This window comes from Notamacropus eugenii, chromosome 7, assembly GCF_028372415.1.
Source record: "Notamacropus eugenii isolate mMacEug1 chromosome 7, mMacEug1.pri_v2, whole genome shotgun sequence".
NCBI classification, from domain to species: Eukaryota; Metazoa; Chordata; class Mammalia; order Diprotodontia; family Macropodidae; genus Notamacropus; species Notamacropus eugenii.
The window spans coordinates 25,677,295-25,699,188 of NC_092878.1; the positions used below are offsets into that span (position 1 = coordinate 25,677,295).

At 39.6% G+C, this 21,894-nt stretch overlaps 1 pseudogene; it reads right to left on the bottom strand.

The window, feature by feature from the left end:
- Positions 1-2,441: 2,441 nt before the first annotated feature.
- On the bottom strand, positions 2,442-5,324 carry LOC140513135 (interleukin enhancer-binding factor 2 pseudogene; annotated as a pseudogene).
- Positions 5,325-21,894: the final 16,570 nt, after the last annotated feature.

The window sequence follows — 21,894 nt, forward strand, 5'->3', positions numbered from 1 at the left end:
TCTAGAGAACCGAGTTCTAAGCCCAGCTGTGCCACTAACTAATTATATAACCTTGGATAAGTCATTAAGCATCTCTAAGCCTCAACTCCTTTCACAAAATGAGGGATTGAACCAAATCATCTCTAAAACTTCCAGTGAGCTAATGGATTGAAACTGTGGTTCTCTGGGGTGACCTCAGCTTCATTAGCAATGTAATCTAAGTGAATTAATAAGTAGTCACAGGCTAATAGTCTGCTTATTGTTTCAATGAAGTATGAAATATCCTGCTGGCCTGTCATCCAAGTGGAAGTGAAATCTACTACCAGCACTGAAATCTAATTTTATTACTCAGGAGCAGATTATCCAAGACAACTGTTTTCCTTCTTTCTCCCTTCTGCTGGTCTTTTTTTTTTTTTTTTTGAGGGGGACTGGGAAAAAGGGATGATGGAGTAAAGAGAGAGTCATTTCAATAATTATCTATATCTCCAAAAAAATGACAATAATGAGACAACACACAAAAACTTATGGGATGCAGCCAAAGCAGTTCTGAGGGGAAACATTATATCTCTAAATGCTTACATGAATAAAATACAGAAAGAGGAGATGAATGAATTGGGTATGCAACTAAAAGAAAAAAGCTAGAAAAACAAGTAATTAAAAATCCCAGTTAAATATTAAATTAGAAATTCTGAAAAATCAAGGAGAGATTAATGAAATGGAAATTAAAAAAACTGTTGAACTAATAAATAAAACTCAGAGCTGGTTTCATGAAAAAAATAACCTTGCATAGTCCTCTCGCACTCAAAACAAAGTCCAGTGAAAGTCATGTCATGGTCCTCTTTGAAAACAAAGGACGAACACAACAGCAGTATCTCCAAAACCAAGCAGAAAAGGACAAAGAGAGAAAGTGAAACAAACCTGGGAGAAAGCCAAGCTCTCTCTTGGCATTTCAGATAAAAGGCTTGATGAAATAGATCCTAAAGTAAATTATTGGCTAAAATGAGATCTATGGATTTTAATTATCCAGCTTTTGCTTGATTCTGATCAGTATGGATAATTCAGGGCTGGCTACTGTGTGATTTGTTATCTCAACAACAATAAACATGTCCTATCTACTTGTAGTCTTGCTTATCAAACCAAGGAACATTTCAGTTAATACCTTTGGCTACCAAAAAAAATTGTTTCTAGTATTCCATTTTCAAAAACTATTAAAGGAAACATGTTTTGGCTTTGTGAGATCTATTTCCAAAGAAACATTTGGTTTTACACATTCAAGAACTGGTATTTTGAGAACAGAGAGAAACACACACATATATATATATCCAAATGTGCAACATTCACATGGGTTAATAGTAGTACACACAGCACTGTGCAGTGTAGGGGCAGCTAAATGGCTCAGTGGATAGTGCGCTGGGCCTGGAGTCACAAAGACTAGTTCAAATCCAGCCTCAAACATTTCTTAGCTGACCAAGTCACTTAACCCTCTTTGCCTCAGTTTCTTCAACCATGAAAAAAGTATAATAATAGTATCTACTCACAGGGTTGTTATGAGATCAAACAAGATAATACTTACAAAGCATGTAGTGCCTGGAACACAGTAGGTGCTTGCTAAACACTTGTTCTCTGACCCTGTTCCCCTACAAAGAGCACTGGGCTAGGAGTCAGAATATCCCAATACTGTCATTTCTTAGCCATGTGACCAACGGCAAGTCACTTAACTACTCTGAATCTCAGTTTTCCCATCTGTAAAATTAAAAGTATAACAAGGGCATGTGCAACCTCATGAGGTAGTTATGAGGATCAGATGAGTTCGTCACTGTCAAGTTTAAGCTGTTGTTATTGTTACAGAAGGGCCGACAAATGTTTGAGCTTTTACAGTCCTATTTCATGGATCAGAAACTCATTTAAATGTGATGTTGAGCATCAAAAATAATTTCTGGATACCCCACTCCCTCCTTAAGGAAGCTTTAAGTTAATTGCTAGTTAATTGGAAAGTTGATGGCTAGTACTCATAGGACCATAGACTTATAGATTTGGAAAAGTAAGAGATTTTAGAGGTTATCAAGTCCATTTTGTAGATGGAAAGACAGTCCCAAAAGTGAAGTGACTTACCCAGAACGACTCAGTCAGTCAATAAACCTTTATTAAGTGCCTACTCTGTGTTAAGCCCTGTGTTAAGCACTGGAGGGAACAAAGAAAGGGAAAAATAAAGTCATTGCTCATGGTAAAATGAGAGCTAGTAAGAGTCTAAAGTGGGATTCAAACTCAGGTCTTCTTGGTTCCAAGTCTAGCAGCCACACCATTATACCTCACTGCTTCTTTTACCCACATACAGAGAGGGAATGAAAGCCTATTAGTCCTTCCTTCACAGCTCCTCCCTTAGGCTTCTTGGACCACAGACCAGGGTCAGATGGTGGTCTTAAAGCACTGTTCCACCAGATTGTCCTTGATTGATGGTCATCTTAATAGCCATTATCTCACTGGATCCTCACAACAGCCCTGTGAGGTTGGTGCCACAGATACTGCTGCCACATTCTACACTGAAGCCAAGTCGCAAAGCTATTCAGTGTCAAGAGTCAGGACACGTTCCCAGGTCTTCCTGTGAGTCCCTCAGGCTTCCCCCTGAGGACCCTCACTGTTTTCTTATGAAAAACAACACTTTTATGTCAGTGAGTGGCTTCTGAATAGCCCTGGTGGGTGCGAGGGGTTTTATCCTAAGGAAGTGTTTGTTAAGACAAGAGTTATTGCCCCAGCCCACAGATGTTCCCTTTCTCATCCCTCTACTCCAGAACATCCCTACTTTATTTTACTACCCTGTTCATTTTTTTCATTCTCTTTTTTTTAATAAAGCAATTAAAAGTCTCAGGAGATAACCTAATTACTGAGCCTAGCAGCTCTCAAAACACCTAATGGAAATCCATCTCAGTCCCCAGTGCTATTTCCCTTCCCCTTTATTTCAATCTTTATTTTGTTATTTCATTAGGGATAGAGAGATATCTTTCATCCAAGCCATTGTTGCCAGGAAACATAAAAACAAGTTGGAGAATAAATGCCAGAAACGGAACAGACATGTCTCCTCTCCTCACTCACACCAAGACACATTTGCAAATATACATTTCTGGGAATGCATAATTGTATACACAAGCAAATGTGTACACATTCAGACTTGCTCATACTAATATGATGTATGATCTTCTCACACATCCTTACACGTGCTCATCCTAATCTTTTGACCTCTATGGGGGCTCTGTGTTCTAGAGCACAAATGCTGTCCCTCCCTTTTCTAAGACTCTAACTCTGTGGTAACTGTTTGATTTCCTTATGACCTACAACTCATACCAAATCATCACTTTCTTCATGTAAAATGAGACAGAATCAAAGCTTCCTTCTCTTGAAGAGAAAGCACTTTTCAAATTTAATCTTGCAAGTGCTTGAAAGCTCTTTATACTATGATAATGCAGATAAACTCCCAAGTCTACATATCAAGCCCTTCTCCCTCAACTCCAGTTACGCATCACCAAAGGTCAGTGCCACAGCTCCATCTAGACATCTGATAGACCAAAGTCAGTGCATCCAAAACAAAACTTAAGACCTTCTCCTGTCTCTGACATTTTGGACTTCACCCACCATGAATTAGCTGACTTCTCACCTCCTTCTGCCATGCTGGCCCCTTCTCTTATTGGTGAGTTCCTTCCAGAGCCTCCATTTTGGGGATGGGCCCAAGTCAGTCATGGTACCTCACTGTTAAGACTGTGCCACCATGTTCCCACATGGATATCTTGTAGCTCCTCACTCCTACCACTTTTCATAAGGAAACACTTTTAATAGTTTCTAAATTAAAAAAAACTTTTAGACACTAACAGTTCAAAATAATTTCAACAAAAAAAAATTCTGGAAGATTTTTGTTTTAGTGGGGTTTCCAGAGTTGGTTATTCTGTGGAGGGATTAAAGGGTATATGTAAATCAGTAAAAGAACAAAGCAAGGCTACCTTCCCTTTGCGACACAGGCCACAAATATGATATTCTTGTAGCTGAGTCAAGGGAGCATCAAATCACCTACAAGACAATGCTTCTTTCTCCAAGGCCTCCAGAGGGTTTTCAGCCTTATTTTTTCTTCCCACAATCCTCTCCCCCTCACACATACCAGGCTTCACAAAGGATGCCTGGTGACTTTGGCAGCCAAGAAAGAGCCAGAAGGGGTCACTCTTGGGTCTTCATGCTCTCTCCACCTTGAGGTGACTCCTCTGCATTCTCCTCTTCTTCCTCAACTTTCCTTCTTTTCTGGAGGCTTCTCACAAGCCTTTTCAGAAGGAGTCACTCTCACTCCATCCCAGGTGGACATTTCTGTGGCAAGATAACTGGCATCAGCCTCCTAGCCAAGAACCTTCCTACATCCTCCTTGTCCTATTGTTCCTGGGTCATGACTGTATGCACCCAAAGTTACCGCTTTCACAGGGGTCAATAATCCCTACTGAACCAGGAAGAAACAACCCACCAGCCAGAATCTGAATGCATTGAACATTGAAGGCCAAGGGCTGTCTGGTAGGCTTGTTCATAGTAGCTCCAAAGGTCAAGGTTCCAAGCTGTGTGAGGTTCAAAGCCAGAGAACCAAACCCTCAAGTCCTCCAGTAGACAGATGAGAACTTTTACCATAGACTGAGAAGCATTGTCTTCAAACTAACTGGCATACCAAATGTCCTCCAAGGTACTCTGCAGAACTTTGATATCCAAATGCAGTTCTGGGGCCAGCTTTCAAAGACTGGGTGGCACTATCGTAAGAAGAATCCTCACTATGGCATCAGCAGAGCTAATCTCAAAGCCAGTTTCATGGGTCAGCATAGTCAAAACTTTTGCAGAATCCTGTGCTCTAAGACTTTCCATTTTGTCCTCCAAGGATGCAATAGCTTCTAATGTTGGCAGGCTCTTTAGGATCACTATTGGATCAGCCATCTCATGCCCCATGGTCATGGTTCCTTTCTTGTAAGATCTCACCTGCTGGACCTGTTTAACAGCACTTCGAAGGTTCCTAGAACCACAATCAGGTTGTCAATCACATTCTTGATTTTTGTTACCAGAGAAAGGGTGGATGCCTATTCATCAGAATTGGGAGCAAGGTCCTGTTTCCTCTTCAGTAAGGCTTCACCAAAGGTGGTTTCATCAGGTGCAGGTTTGACTCCGGGGAAGGCTATTTCACACACACAGAAGTCAAATGAGATGTGTGGCACAAATGGCTTGAACCCTCCTCTTGGTCCTCCTCTGCAGCCAAAGTACCCTCCACTGTAACGTCCCCTATCACTCCTCACAGCTCCCAAGGTCTTGAACCTCCTACCACTTTTCCATTCCCTTTATCAAGTCATTTCCCCCCATTGCTGAGGGCAAGAACTGTCTTTCTGTTTGTTTTTGTATCTCCAGTGCCTGGCATATACTAAGTGCTTCATAAATTCTTGTTGCCTATCCACCTGCCCCTCAGATCCATCTCTCCTCCAAATGTCCCCATTTCCATTGATGACAATGTTATCATTCTAATCACATGGGTTCATAACCTTGAAGTCATTCCTGATTCTTTCTTCTTCCTTAATCACTGTATCTAATCAATCACAAGGTCTTGCACATCCTACCCATACAGTATCTCTCATATCTGTCACCATATAGCAATCCCAGTAGTAGGCAAATACCCTAAAGAAATTAAGGACAGAAAGACCCCATATATGCCAAATATTCATAGCAGGAAAGGACTAGGAACAATGTGGATACCCACAGATTCAGAAACGGCTGAGCAAACTATGGCACATGAATAGAATGGAATGTTCTTATGGAGTAGAAAATAATCATTGAAGAAAGAGTTAATATGGTACTTCATTTAGGCACCAGTCTTCTAGAATCAATTTTGTTTTAAGATTAACTCAAGTCATTTCTGACTTAGAGAGAACAAAACCATCAAAACAGCACTTTCCCCAACCCCCCAAGAGATATGTCTCTGCTCTAAGATAGCTTTAGGTAACATTTCTAGGAATCCAACAAAGAAAATCAAAATATGCAACAATCCTGTTCTATTTTAACAATCCAAATAGTTGAGTAACCATACCCTCGCCTTCCTTTAGTGCTTGTTACTAGTATTTGTCCTTAGCTCTCTCAGAGGACCATGATATCAGGAAAGTCATGGCACGATTTGCAAGTGAATTGGATTTATGTGAGGGAGGGCTGGGCAAGATCACCAGCCTCCCTCTCTCCTCCCAAACCATCTGGGTCCAGTGGCAAAATACAGATCAGGACAACTGGAGATGGCCCCCTTCCTTCCTCTAGTACTACTAGGAAGAATCCACAGGGATCCTCCCACAGAAAATCCAAATAAGTTTGAGAGTCCAACCTGAAGTCAGGAAGACATTATCCTGAGTTCAAATCTGGCCTCAGACACTTACTAGTTGTTTGACCCTGGGCAAAGTCACTTAACCCTCTTTGCCTCAATTCTTCATCTATAGGAAGGAAGTGGCAAACCAATTGCCAAGAAAACCCCAGATGGGGTTAGAGTCAAACACTTGAGCAACAACACTTCCCATGGGGTGGACCTAGCATAATTCCTTTAGTGAGAGAGGAAGGAGGATAACTTTAGATGGGAAAAAATACTTAAGATGGGTATATATTCCCTACAGGAAGAGGGAATCTTCCACTGCTTTCCACTTATTCTTTGTCAGCTTTCTGAATATGATCTTTAATCCATTCACCTAATGAGAAGGTTTATTTTCATTGCTTCTGATATCACTGGTTCCAACTACAAAGGAAAGAGTTTTTTATTAGGCTAGAGAAAAATATTACTTTATAATATTTTCAGTTTCAAAAATAAGGAATTTTTTCAAAAAATGCTTCCACATAATGAATGCAAGGAATTGAGAAAAATATCAGAATTGAGAAAAAAATATCTGTGAACTAGTCTAGAAAAGTAAGCAGAACCAGGTAAACAAAATATGTAACAAACTCTAAGAGCATAAAGAATGAGAACCAGAGCTACAAATAACTATAATGAGGCCAGTCTTAGTACTACAGAATGGATAATGAAACCTACTTCCTTTCTCTCAGCAGACATATGGGGATGGGAGGGCAACAGGGACAGAGTGCTATATACAGTCAAAATCTGACACTATATTAATTATTTTTGCTTAATATTTTTCCTTATTATAATGAAAGATTTTAAAGATGAGATAGGAGCCAAGTGGCTGAGGCAGGAGGAAGTAGGTTATATCTTTAAATGACTACAATAAAAAAATATAAAGCATCAATAAAATTAGATTTTAAAAAAATTGAATATGGGCACTCCTACTCAAGAAACCATCCATTTGCTAGATGTTTAAACCAAGGCATTTTTAATTGATTAATTTGTAAAACTCAGAAGTCTTTAAACCCCAGCTAAAATCCTGCCTTCTACAGAATACCTCCCCCAACCCTTTTTAATTCCAGTGCCTTCCCTCTATTTGCTATTTATCCTGTATATAGCTTGCTTTGTGTTTACATGTGTTTACACATTGTTTCCCTCAATAGACTGTAAGCTCCTTGAAGAGCAGGGACTGTCTTTTGCCTCTTTTTTTATCCACAGTGCCTGGCATATAACAGGTGCTTATTGATTGGGAAGCCACAGCCTCAGTAGCCTCAAAATACACCCAAGCTTTTGCTCTTTTTCTCCCTCTTTACCTCAGATATTGCTCTAAATAACTGATTCTTTGCCATCCAAATGGACTCTAATGCCTCAACTCCGTTACCCACCACCCCAGTCACCCAAACAAATGAAAGGAAGGGAAGAGTTAATTAAACATTTGAATAGTACCTCATAAGTGCTAGGCACTGTGCTAAATGCTTTACAAAAATGATCTCATAGCAATTTGCCCAAAGAGCTATAAAAACGCATATACCTTTTGACCCAGAAATACTATTTCTAGGACTTTATTCCAAAGAGATCATGACGTGACTTGCCCTTGACTTTTGTTTTGAGTGAGGGAGGGCTGTGCAGGTCACCAGCCTCACTTCTCCTCCAGAGCCATCTGAATCCAGTGATCAGATATTCATCAGAATGACTGGAGATGACCCAGGATGAAGTAACTGGGTTGAAGTGACTTGCCCAAGGTCACAGAGCTAGTGAGTGTCAAGTGTCTGAGGTGAGATTTGAACTCAGGTCCTCCTGACTCCTGCACTGGTGATATATCCACTGCACCACCTAGTTGCCCCCAAAGAGATCATACAAATGGGAAAAGGACACATATATACAAAAATATTTATAGTAGCTCTTTCTGTGGTGACAAAGAATTGGAAATCAAGGGCATGCCCATCAACTAGGGAATGGCTGAACAAACTGTGGTATATGAATGTAATGGAATACTATTGTGCTATAAAAAATGATGAGCAGACAGACTTCAGAAAAACCTGGAAAGAATTATATGAACTAATTTTGAGTGCAAGGAGAAGAACCTGGAACACATTGTACACAATTACAGCTATATTGTGCAATGACTAACTTTGAAGATTTGGCTCTTCTCAGCAATACAAGGTTCTAAGACAACTCCAAAAGGCTCATGATGGAAAATGCTGCCACATCCAGAGAAAGAACTATGGAGTCTGAATGCAGATGGAAGTAGACTATTGGCTCTCTCTCTTTCTTGTTTTGTTTTTTTTCTTCTTTCTTGGGCTTTATTCCATTGGTTATAACTCTTCTTTACAACATGACTAATGTGAAAGTACATTTAATATGAATGTATATGTACAGCCTATATGAGATTGCATGCCATCTTGAGGAGGGGGGAGAGGAAAAAGGGGGAGAAAATTTAACACTCAAAAGCTTATGGAATTAAATGCTATAAACTATTTATAAAAATAAAGAAATATGGGGGAGGAGCCAAGATGGTGGAGTAGAAAGATACACATATGCTAGCTCCTAACCCACAGCCCATAAAATACCTGTAAAGACGAACTCCCAACAAATTCTAGAGCAGCAGAAGCCACAGAACAGTGCAGTGGAGGGGATTTCTGTTCCAGAGAGACCTGAAAAACTGACGTGAAAGGTCTATCATGCACTGGACCCAGAGCAGAACACAGCCCTGCCTTGACCACGTGGCACCAAGGAGCAGATCAGAGCAGGCTTCAGGGACAGAATCTCCAGCAGCAGCACAGGTCCTTCCACCCACAGGCACCAAAGGTCAGTGAGAGGGTCTTTTTGGCTGGTGGAGAGGGGAGCGGGGAGTTTCCATAACTCGGGCCCCCTCGGGAGGCAGCAGCAGAGGCAGCAGCAGACAAGGGCTCCCAAAGCAGGCTGGAGCCTGGATCCATTGTTGAAGGTCTCCTCGTAAATCTCCTGAGGGAACTAAGTCCCATGTGGTGACCCTCCTCCCACCTGAGCATCTGAACTTAATCTCACACCGAATAGCAGCCTCTCCCCTGCCAAAAGCCCTGAGGCTGGGAAGCAGCATTTGAATCTCAGCCCCTAAGCACTAGCTGGGTGGTTCTGGAGGCAAGGTAGGTGTGGAGAGGAAACTCAGAAGTCAAGTAACTGGATGGGAAAATGCCCAGAAAAGGGAAAAAAAATAAGACCATAGAAGGTTACTTTCTTGGGGAACAGATATCTCCTCCCATCCTTTCAGATCAAGAAGAACAATGCTTACCATCAGGGAAAGACATAAAAGTCAAGGCTTCTATATCCCAAACATCTAAAATAAATATTCAATGGGCTCAGGCCATGGAAGAGCTCAAAAAGGATTTTGAAAATCAAGCTAGAGAGGTGGAGTAAAAATTGGGAAGAGAAATGAGATAGATGCAAGAAAAGCATGAAAAGCAGGTCAACACCTTGCTAAAGGAGACCCAAAAAAATGCTGAAGAAAATAACACCCTGAAAAATAGGCTAACTCAATTGGCAAAGGAGGTTCAAGAAGCCAATGAGGAGAAGAATGCTCTAAAAAGCAGAATTAGCCAAATGGAAAAGGAGATTCAAAAGCTCACTGAAGAAAATAGTTCTTTCAAAATTAGAATGGAACAGATGGAGGCTAATGACTTTATGAGAAACCAAGAAATCACAAAACAAAACCAAAAGAATGAAAAAATGGAAGAGAATGTGAATCTCATTGGAAAAACAACTGACCTGGAAAATAGATCCAGGAGAGACAATTTAAAAATTATGGGACTACCTGAAAGCCATGATCAAAAAAAGAGCCTAGACATCATCTTTCATGAAATTATCAAGGAAAACTGCCCTGACATTCTAGAACCAGAGGGCAAAATAAATATTGAAAGAATCCACCAATCACCAACTGAAAGAGATCCAAAAAGAGAAACTCCTAGGAACATTGTGACAAAATTCCAGAATTCCCAGGTCAAGGAGAAAATATTGCAAGCAGCTAGAAAGAAACAATTCAAGTACTGTGGAAATACAATCAGGATAACACAAGATCTAGCAGCTTCTACATTAAGGGATCGAAGGGCATGGAATAGGATATTCCAGAAGTCAAAAGAACTAGGACTAAAATCAAGAATCACCTACCCAGCAAAACTGAGTATAATACTTCAGGGGAAAAATTGGTCTTTCAATGAAATAGAGGACTTTCAAGCATTCTTGATGAAAAGACCAGAGCTAAAAAGAAAATTTGACTTTCAAACACAAGAATGAAGAGAAGCATGAAAAGGTAAACAGCAAAGAGAAGTCATAAGGGACTTTACTAAAGTTGAACTGTTTACATTCCTACATGGAAAGACAATATTAGTAACTCTTGAAACTTTTCAGTATCTGGGTACTTGGTAGGATTACACACACACACATGCACACGCACACACTCATAGAGACAGAGTGCGCAGAGTGAATTGAATAGGATGGGATCATATCTTAAAAAAAAATGAAATCAAGCAGTGAGAGAGAAATATATGGGAGGAGAAAGGGAGAAATGGAATGGGGCAAATTATCTCTCATAAAAGAGGCAAGCAAAAGATTTTTTTAGTTTGGGGAAAAAGAGGGGAGGTGAGAGAAAAACATGAAGTTTACTCTCATCACATTCCACTAAAGGAAGGAATAAAATGCACACTCATTTTGGTATGAAAACCTATCTTACAATACAGGAAGGTGGGGGACAAGGGGATAAACAGGGTGGGGGGGACAATGGAAGGGAGGGCATGGGGAGGAGGGTGCAATTTGAGGTCGACACTCATGGGGAGGGTCAGGATCAAAAGAGAGAATAGAAGTAATTGGAGGCAGGATAGGATGGAGGGAAATATAGTTAGTCTTATACAACACGACTATTATGGAAGTCATTTGCAAAACTACACAGATTTGGCCTATATTGAATTGCTTGCCTTCCAAAGGGAGAGGGTGGGGAGGGAGGGAGGAAAAGAAGTTGGAACTCAAAGTTTTAGGAATAACTGTCAAGTACTGTTCTTGCCGCTAGGAAATAAGAAATAAGGGTAAAGGGGTATAGAAAGTTATTTGGCCCAACAGGACAGAGGAGAGGATGGAGACAAGGGCAGAGAGGAATGATGGAGGAGAGAGTGGAGTGGTGATGGGGGCAATTGGAATGCTCGGTGTTTTGGGGTGGGGGGAGGGGACAAGGGATGAGAAAATTTGGAGCCCAAAAATTCTGTGAAAATGAATGTTAAACGTGAAAGAAAGAAAGGAAGGAAGGAAGGAAGGAAGGAAGGAAGGAAGGAAGGAAGAAAGAAAGAAAGAAAGAAAGAAAGAAAGAAAGAAAGAAAGAAAGAAAGAAAGAAAGAAAGAAAGAAAGAAAGAGAGAAAGAAAGAAAGAGAGAAAGAAAGAAAGATTGAAAGAAAGAAAGAAAGAAAGAAAGAAAGAAAGAAAGAAAGAAAGAAAGAAAGAAAGAAAGAGGAAGGAAGGAAGAAAGGAAGAAAGGAAGAAAGAAGGAAAGAAACTGAGCAATTGGGGGACTTGGAGGACCAATAAAGGTAGTTATTAGGATAGGTTTCAAAACAGAGCACAGAACACACATCATCCCATTTCATGAAGATCAGAAGAGAACTATACAAAAAACACACCACCCTTGTGGCCATGAGACAGTAAATTCTTTGGCTAGAGTGTCCCTCAGTCCTCTGTAGCACCCTTCAGTATCAACAAGCAGTATGAAAGGAGGTAAAGGAGAAGGTGTGATACAGTAGAAGAAGTACTTCTTTGGAGTCCAAGGACCTAGTTTTAAATCCTGCCTTTGACACTTATCACTAGTGTGACCTTGGGCAAGACATTCAATCTGTCTAGGCCTCAGTTTCCTCATCTGTAAAATGAATGAGTTGGATTACATGATCTCTCAGATCCTTTCTAGCTTTGTGATACTATGAGCCTTATTACCCAAATAAAGATATTGAAAAAACTTATTCAAGATTGAGATATGAAAGAGTACAAAGTGTTATATATTACTCAGAAGCTTCATACCAAGATGCCAATGAAAACTTTCACAGAATCACAGAATTTGAGAACTGAGAGAGACCTAAATGGTCATATATGGGTTGTTACCCATTCACGAAAAATTATACTAATTCATATCTTGACTGCAATTCTATTTTTAAAAAATCTAAATAGGTATGTCTTCTCTAGGGGTGGTCTCAGAGATAGTTCTGGTCATTTTATGACTAGGAATCCTGGTTAACCTTGAGCCTGATCTGGTTTCCCATTAGCCTTGTGCGCCAGAGATGAGCAAAGCCATGCAAGGCTTCCTTGGGACCCTAAAGACGCAATCACTTTACCCATTTCAGGTCCATACCCACCAGGCTGCACTTCAGGGGTGGGAAGCATGATATTTTTGCCTTTGGCGTTCTTCTTTTTGCACAGATAAGGTGCTGAAATAGATGGCCTCTTAATGTTTTTTCCAGTTAGAAGATTCTATGCTGATAATGATGAATCAAACTACAGTATTGATTTCTTTGCATGTGTCATCACACAGTTAATGGAGAAATAAATTCTCAGTATCTAAAACTACAGGCATCATTTGAAATAAAAGCTTAAGACCTGGGTTTTACTGCTCCCTTCCCTTCCCTTTCCTCCCCTCCCCTCCCCTCCCCTTCCTTCCCCTTCCCTTCTCTTCCCTTCCCCTGTCCTGTCTTAAAACCTTAAACCTACTACTCTCTGAAACTGGGACTCCAAGGGCCCCTGCCAAGGGCTCCTGAACTCCCCTAGCTTTACAGTGATTATCAATAGTAACTGTTGCTGTTTCCCACCCAGTCTGATGTCTTTCTTTTCTTTACCTTATTAAAGGGGCCATACCCTGGCTACTTCTTAAACAGGCCTATTCAATGAATGGGCTTTGCCTCACCCTAAGTGAGTACCTGCCTAAAGGGCCCAAGGTCTCCCAGTGCATCCTGGGTCATCTCCAGTCATCCTGATGAATATCTGGTCACTGGATTCAGATGGTTCTGGAGGAGAAATGAGGCTGGTGACCTGCACAGCCCTCCCTCACTCAAAACAAAGTTAAGTGCAAATCATGTCATTATTTCTCTGATGGCATGGTCTTCTTGGGCAATGAAGGACAAACACGATCCAACCTTTTGAAGCTCACAATATTGTAATATTTCTGATATTCATTCATCTAAGATCTTAAAAGAATAATACTATAGAGACAGAAGAAATGAAAGCATCATGGGTTCCTAGCTCCATATTTGTTAAATGGGGAGATAAGGCAGCAGACCACCAATGGCTCTACCAAGGTTACCTCTACCTCAAGGCTCACAACAATTATTGACTCACTCACTATCAGGAAAGAGAGGGAATATTTTGTATACATACTCAGTTCCCTCATTATCCAGTCCCCCACATTAGAAAATATTTGCCCTTCTAGGTTTCTCTTAATTCCTCTGTTTGCCTTTCAAAATTTCTGCTGAGCTCTAGTACTTTCAGCAGAAATTCTTGAAAGCCCTCTTTCCATTAAAAGTTCACTTTTTCCTTATTAGAATTATATTTATGTTGCAGGAGCAGTTATTCCTGGTTGTAAGCCTCTATCTCCTACCATTGGGAATATGTTATGCCAATATTTTCTCTCCTTTATAGAATTGCTACCAAATTTTATATGATCTTGACTGTGTTTCCTTGATACTTGAACTCTTTCTTTCTGAATAATTGAAGTATGTTTTTCTCATTAATGTTAGTGTTCTGGAGAGGATTCTTTAATAGGGTTTGTTTAAACAAGGGTTAACAGCTATGACTGGTGAGTTAACAATAATCAGTTACTGGCTGGGCTGTCGTTGAAGTGGAAATCCATTTTCAAGGTCATGGTTGAAAGAAAAGCCACTCCCCAGCGGCTTGGGTTGGGGGAGGGGAGGAGGTAGAGGCCAAAGGAATGTCTAAAGAGAAAGTAATAGCTGTAGGAGTAATAATATCCTAAGCGCCCCTTCCCCTGTTTGTGCAAATCGGACAAATTTTTCCTTAAAAGGTATTAAGACTGTCCTCTAGATTTAATTGGCTCACAAGACTAAGTTCCAGATCTTTGATATCTTTTTCTGGTTACCTGGATACAAAAGTGTAGGGAAATAAAGGACTGCCATTCCCCCCTCAGGCCTCTGACCGCAGACTTATAGAATGACCAACACTGATTCTGGAGGACTATACTGGGCTGAAATCAAAGCTATCCTAAATGAGTATCCCTTCCCTGCTATGACTGAGTAAAACTTTCAAAAAGTAAATTTTCTTTCATTTTCAGATCCACCTCCTCCTTCTCCCACCTTCTGTACCTCAAATAAGAAAGCAGGAAAACAAAACCCCTGTTAAAAACACATATAGTCAAGGAAAACAAATTCCTACATTGACCATGTCCAAGAGAAGGAGAGAAAGAAGGAGAAGAAGAGGAAGAGGGAAAGGGAGAAGAGGGAGAAGGAGAGAAAAAGAGAGAGAGGGAGAGAGACAGAGACAGAGAGAAAGAGAGAGAGAGAGAGAGAGAGATTTGTACTCTACTCTGAGTCCATCACTTTTGTATCAGGATGCAGTAGCATGTTTCATCTTGAATCTTCTGGAATTGTGTAAACCTCTTTTGGACTACAAGTGTCTCCTTTCATTCCAGTTTCAGAACTAAACTATCAGGAAACCAACTTGTATCAGATACAGGCTACAATAAGAGTAGCTAAGCCCACAAGAAGGTTGGGGGAAGAAGGTAAGTGGTAAAAAGTGACTGATTCCTGCCTATCTGGTCACCAGCCCAGTATATAGCAGAACTACTGCTAATTATATATTCATCTTACCACACAGAAGAGAGGAAGAAGATGACCTATTCTTATCAACAGAGAGATCACTACATGCTAGTTATTGCCCTAATATAGGTCACAGATCATGGTAATAGAGAACTGGCCTCAGAGTCAGGAAGACCTGAATTCAAATCCCACCTTTAATCTAACACCTATTAGGCAAGTCACTTCAAGTCTTAATGCTCTAGAAATCCTATAAGACTATAAATGGCAGAAGAGGTACCCATCTGTATTGGTAGGAGAAGCTCCTCACAGTAATTGGTAGTAGAGCTCCATACACCAATGAAATCACAGATCCTATGAAAAATGGGGCAGACACTGGGATCATTCAGCCTACAATGAAGAGCTCTTGCAAACTGACTAATCTTCACTGTAATAAGCAATCTGGAGTCACTGATACTTCATTTATGGACCCTTTTTTCCTCTGGTAGCTCTATAATTGGGAACAACAACAAAAGACCTTGTGGTGAGTATGACCCAAATATAGAAGTATCCCAAATACAATACCTCTTATTCTTCTCTGATTCAAATACAGATCCAAAAGTGATTTCCATGTGTTTCCCTCATGGATATCTTGAAAAGTGATCTATGAATTAGTTCATAATTGCGTTGACCCCAGACCATAATTAAAATCATGTAGTCATGGAAGACAACTTTGTTTTTTTAAAACTATATCAGAAGCAGCAAAAATACATCTGGCCAGTTAAACCAAACTTTCCAGTGGATTGAAATAAACACTTAAAAATCATTGCCTAATAGGAAAAAAATGAAGTGCTCTTACCTAGACAGGAATCAAACGACCATTTCCTCAACTCTCTGACCATTTCTACCCCATTGAAAATTAACACTCCACTCTGGCTCCCTCCTACAGGTGATCTTTTTGCTTTATCTGCCAGGGAACCAGGCCTCCATACCACTTCCTGAAATCTCCCATGCTTCCATCTAAGTAAACTATTTTCTCTCCCTTCCTAATTTTCACCACCTCTTTTTATGTTGTCTTCCCCCCTTAGAATTAGTTCTTTGAGGACAAAAACTGTGCTACTTTCTTGTATTTCTGTCCCCAGCACTTAGCAAAGTACCTGACATGTAGTAAATGCTTAATAAATGTTCCTTTCATTTATCTACCTGCTCATCTGTTTCATATTCCTTTACTTCCCCCATTCAAAAAAATGTTCTCAAAGACAGTACTTTTAGGTAATTGTTTGCATTTGCAAATTCTGATACTACTTTACTAAATTAGATATCTCTCACCAAATTTTACCCTTTTGAAAGTTTTATGAGCTCTGTTTTGTGGAATTTTAAGAAGCTTGTGGTATATTATGAATTCCAAAGATACATTGAAGCAAAACTCGTCCTGAGATACAGTACCCTAAGACTAATTATAGGAGTGACATAGTAGCCAGCATGGAAGAACAAATAATGTTACGGTAAATACTCATTGATCCAAACATTTATCAAGTGCTTATTATGTGCCAGGAACTATTCTAGGTATTGGGGTTGAAGCTAAGAGCAGAACCTTGGATTTCACTGGTATAAAGAACTTGCTGATGAGGAAACTTACCTCTTAACGATGCAGGCTAGCATCTTCCCTGCAATTTATAGTCTTGCCTAAAGTGTTGCGAAGTTAAAAGACTTGTCCAGGGTTGCACAGCCTGTATGTATCGGAGGTGGCACTTGAACACAGGTCTTCCTGGCTCTAAGGCCATTTCTCTATCCACTATGCCATACTGCCTCTTTGTTGAGTATACAAAGGCAAAAATGAAAACAGTTCCTGCCTTCAAGGACCTTATTCTGGGGGACAGTACATGTAAAAAGATAACAGTATAATATAGTTATGAGCATAACTGTATTATACTATATTGTATATTTTTTAAATATAAAATAAGATAATATAATTTGAGGTAAGAAAAAACACTAAAAACTAGGAGGAATAGGAAAAGACTTTCTATAAGCTGTGGCACTGAAGTTGAGCCTTGAAAAGAAGCTGAGGACTCTAAAAGACAGAGGTAAAAAGCGGAGTTAATTAAAATTTAAACTCCAGTCGGGTGGCCATACTTCCTTCTCATTTGGTTCAAACCCTAAGAAGTACAATTCAGTTAGAGCAAAGCCATTACTTTGGACATTATTAATAAATAAAGGCAATTTTTAAAAAAAACAGTTGCTAATTATAGGAAGGTCTACTCATGGAGTGAGTGAGAGGCCAATAGGTGTGCCTCTCACTGACCAGCTAGGAAACAGTAACAACAGTTTCTCCTGTAAGGGAGAATTTTGTTTCCACAGAAATTATATGAAACATGCTTTGAAGTCATTCTGGTCACACGGATGGCTAATGTAAGAGATAAAACTGCTTGCTGCACACCCCAGTGGGGGGATGTTACCCACCTGATAATCAGTATATCTAAAAACTGAGAAGACCTTTTTCCTGAGTATCAAAAGCTGTCAGACTAGGTGTGGTTCACAAAGGATGAAATCCATTGACCCAGATGCTGTCTTAGATAATGGGACTCTTATTATGGATATCCTGGGCAGAATTTTCAATTCCCAGCTTTTGTCAATTCTCTTAGCAATTGAGAAAATTCCTTTCTCATGCTGTGGATGATGCAGACAAACTAAAAGCAATTATTAAATAAAGCATAAAGAAAAATGAGGGTGAAAAGGGGGGGAATTGAAATGTAGAAATGAGAGAAGGGAGTGGGGGTGGGGTCTAGGTGTTTTCTGTGAACCCTGACTTGACCAGTGGAATTCAGGAGGGAAATTCGAATCTGGATGGTATACAAAAGGGTTTTTGTAATTGTCTTAAGGTGTGTTTGTACCTACAAAATGACCCTTTTTCACAAGGGGTGAAAGGCTAGGTCACCTCTCAGAAATGACATGAAATAAAAATCTTTTTTTTTCAAATTCACTCATGGCCAGGGGAAATTCTTGGTAAGATAATTATTTCTCACACTCCTTACAAGAGGAAGAGAATGACACCCATACGTACAATATGTCTGGTGAAACTGATATTTCTCAATGTCCATGTCTTTTCCAGTCCTGTCTCTGTGCTCTCTGCAATCTAGGACACAGTGTGACCCAGCAAGCACAAAAACAGACCTTCTAGAAGTTATGTGTTATCCCCATCAAGAAGGCAGATTGATAGAGACATGGAATAGGAAGGCAGTAGCTATTGCCAATAATTCTCATATGAGCACCAGCCTATCTCCCCTTCTAAGGCTGCCAAACCCCAGTTGAAGAAGGCAGAAGTAAATCGGGCTTTCAGGTTAGTCTCTCTAAACCAAACCAACACAACTTGGCAGTAGGTAGGGGCCAAAATTAATATAGGCTAAACTTCTTCAGGAAAAGATAGGTTAAACTAGAGACAGGCTGATAATGGCTGTTTGCTATGGGTCATGTGACAAACAGGAGAGTGCACAGTGGCAACCCTACGTTTTGCATGGGCTGTCAGAAATCCTTTGGTGGGCAGAAAGCAACACATGGGCCATATGTTGTGCCTGCCTGCTCTAAACCAAAGTTTTCTAAACTAGTGTTCATACTGTATAGGGGATGGTGTTGTCAGGAAAGAGAGCCAGGTGAGACTTGCTTACAAGAGCAGAGTATTGAGCTTTGGGGGCTCTATATTTTGGGCATTTCACATGCATTCGCTAAATATTTGCTGAGTATTCATTATGTGAAAAGTACTGGCATTTACTCTTTAAAAAGAACAGAAAAGAAAGCATGATTTAATGGAAAGAACACTTAATAAAATGTCTGGAGACCTGAATTTAAATCTAGTTATGTTACTTGTCTACTCAAAAATCTTCAATGGTTCCCTATTGCCTTCTAAACAGAACTGAAACTCCTTTGTCTGACATTCAAAGCCCTCCATGACATGGTGCTAATCTACTTTTCAGTTTTCTGCATTCCACCTAACCTAACCCTCTGGTCCCTAGGCACACTGCTCTCCTAAATCCCCAAGATTCTTTCCTTAGATTGTTCCCCATGCCTGGAACATCCTCCTTCCCCATTTTGGCTGCCAAACTCCTGCTTATTGAGGTACAAACTCCTACCTTTGAGGTCCTCTTAACGATGAGATTCTGTGATTCTGGGGCTTCTTAAAAATAACTTGCTAATATACTTGCTAGTCAATTGCATTGCAGTTATCTTTCACTCTGCTAGACTTTAAGCTCCTTGAGAAGAGGGACTTAGCACAGCACTCTGAAGTGTTCCTTGGTGTTTTTATTGTTGGAGGAAGTGTTTAAGCAGAGGCTGGCTTGCCTTTGGTAAGGGATGTGGAAGAAGGGATTCATGGATTGAGCAAAACAGGTAGGCTAGATGACTTCCCAAGTCTTTTCCGACTTTCAGATTCTGTTATTTTTATATTTCCCTTACTTATAAAAAGTCACTATGAAATTCTAAGTAAATCTCACATATTCCTTTGCCTCAGTTTCACCATATGCAAAATGAGAAAAATAATTACTTTGGTCTGTGTCGGAATTTTTTAAAAAACAAAAGGCTGGTGGAGGAAGTCTGCCGTCAGAGATGGCCAAGAAATAAGAAGAGGAGGGTGTTATTATGTGCCCAGCTTCTCCCTAAACATGGCAACAGGGAGTTTGGTAATGGGGATAATGAAGGTAATATAATATTTGAATAAATAAATATTTGCTGAAATGATCAAGACATGAAGAAGCCTGGCTTCTCTTGCCTACTCATAAATGATTTATATTATATGCATAAACAAAAGAGAGAAAGTAGGAACTTGGACTTCCCAGTAAAGACAGATATTGAAGGAATGCTGCTTGCCTATATGTAAAGATCTCTGTAATGTCCAGGAAAATTGCGTTAAATGTAATTGTGCAATGAATCCAATTATAAAGATGTGAGCTTTTCACCATGTATTGCTTTACTGCATGAGACACAATATGGCATAGTAAATAGAGAGAACTGGGCTTTGACTCTGAGTTTGAGTCTTACCTCTGATAGATACTGGCTATGTCAGACCCCTGGGCAAGTCCCTCATTGCTATGGGCAACTCTCTAAAGACAAGGAGGTGATGGCCTGCATTGGTAGAAAAAGTTCCTTACCAGGAGCCCCCTATATCTATAGAATCACAGTTCTAGTCTCTATTTTATTCTATCCTATCTGTAGTACTGCAAATATGTATGCATATATATTTTGGATAAAGCACTATTAGAATAGTATGAATAATACTGGCTAATAAACCTCTGGAAAATAGAGAACCAGTACATATTCCATGGAGGTCAAATACAGAGAGAAACGTCCCATGCAGAACAACATATTAATACCAGTGCCTTTTGTGGTAGTAGAAAATTGAATATGAGATGGGGAACATATGATAGTAATGAATAGTTGTCAACTCCCAAAGGTTTTCGTCTGCAAAACAAATCTCTTCCCTGCTACGAAATTTTGTTAGGATTTCCAACAGTCTACATTTATAGGAGGAAAATAAACTATGAGAAAGAAGAACTGCAAGTGCTTAATAAACACTTGTTGAATCGAACTAAATTGACTTGAATCTTTATTTATTTATTTATTTATTTTTGGCAAGGGAATCAGGGTTAAGTAACTTGCCCAGGTTCACACAGCTAGGAAGTGTCAAGTATCTGAGGTTGTATTTGACTCCTGACTCCAATTGAATTGAATCTTAAGCTTCTCAAATGTATTAACTACCTCAAAAGAAAGGTTCATAAAAACCAAATCTGTTTCATTAATATGCTAAAGGATTTGACCAAGGATATAAGTACCATTATCAATTTAGTACTCTCAGTTTCACCACTGCTCAGTCAAAGACTTGTTTTTTGTTATGGATAAATAAACAAACTACCCATCATAGACCAACATCTGTTTCTCTCTCTAGGACTTGACCCTATCTTCTCTCTCAGAATTTATCTTCTTCTGTTCCAGAAATTTGGCTGCCCTTGACTACCTCCCTAAGAGAAGCTACCTTCCTCTCACCTTAGAAAAGCTAGAATTCCCACATCTCTCCCACAAACAGTCCTATAATGACTAAACCTTCCTGAAGCAACTAGACCACATTCAATCTTCCCCACAATCTCTAAGGAGCTCAGTATCAAGTTTGAGAAATGAAAAAACCTGTCAAGGGAAATGTATTAAGTATATGAGCATAGCATTAACATCCTGTGTGAATGTGAAATCGAGTGAGTCATTCTAAGTTCCAATTTAGGTATGAATATGTAAGTAAAAAAGAGGATAAAAAAGTGCAAAGAGGACTAGGCTTGGAATCAGGAAGACCTGGGTCCAAGTTCTACTTCCAACACATACCAGTTATATGACCATGGGCAAGTCACAACCTCTCAGTAGCCAGGCAACTCTCTTAGATTATGAATTATAAAGCACTTACCAATCTTCAGTGATGGAGATCCTCAATGAAATTATAAGCCTGATTATATATAGGTATAAAGTGAAGGAAATGTATAAGAAATACAATCATAACTATATGACCATATATGGTGGTAGAGTATATAGAGAGTGCAAATATTAATGTGTATATATGTACATGTAAATGTGTATAGGTACATGTGTATACATATATACATATGCACAATATGTATATGAATATAGTGCAGAAAAGAGTTAGAATTATAACCTCATCAGAGTTCTCCACCATGGTGGACTAGCAACTGTTTTCTAATACTACATTTATAATATTCCATGTGTGTACAAATTTTATATTAATATATCTATTAAAATATACAATAATA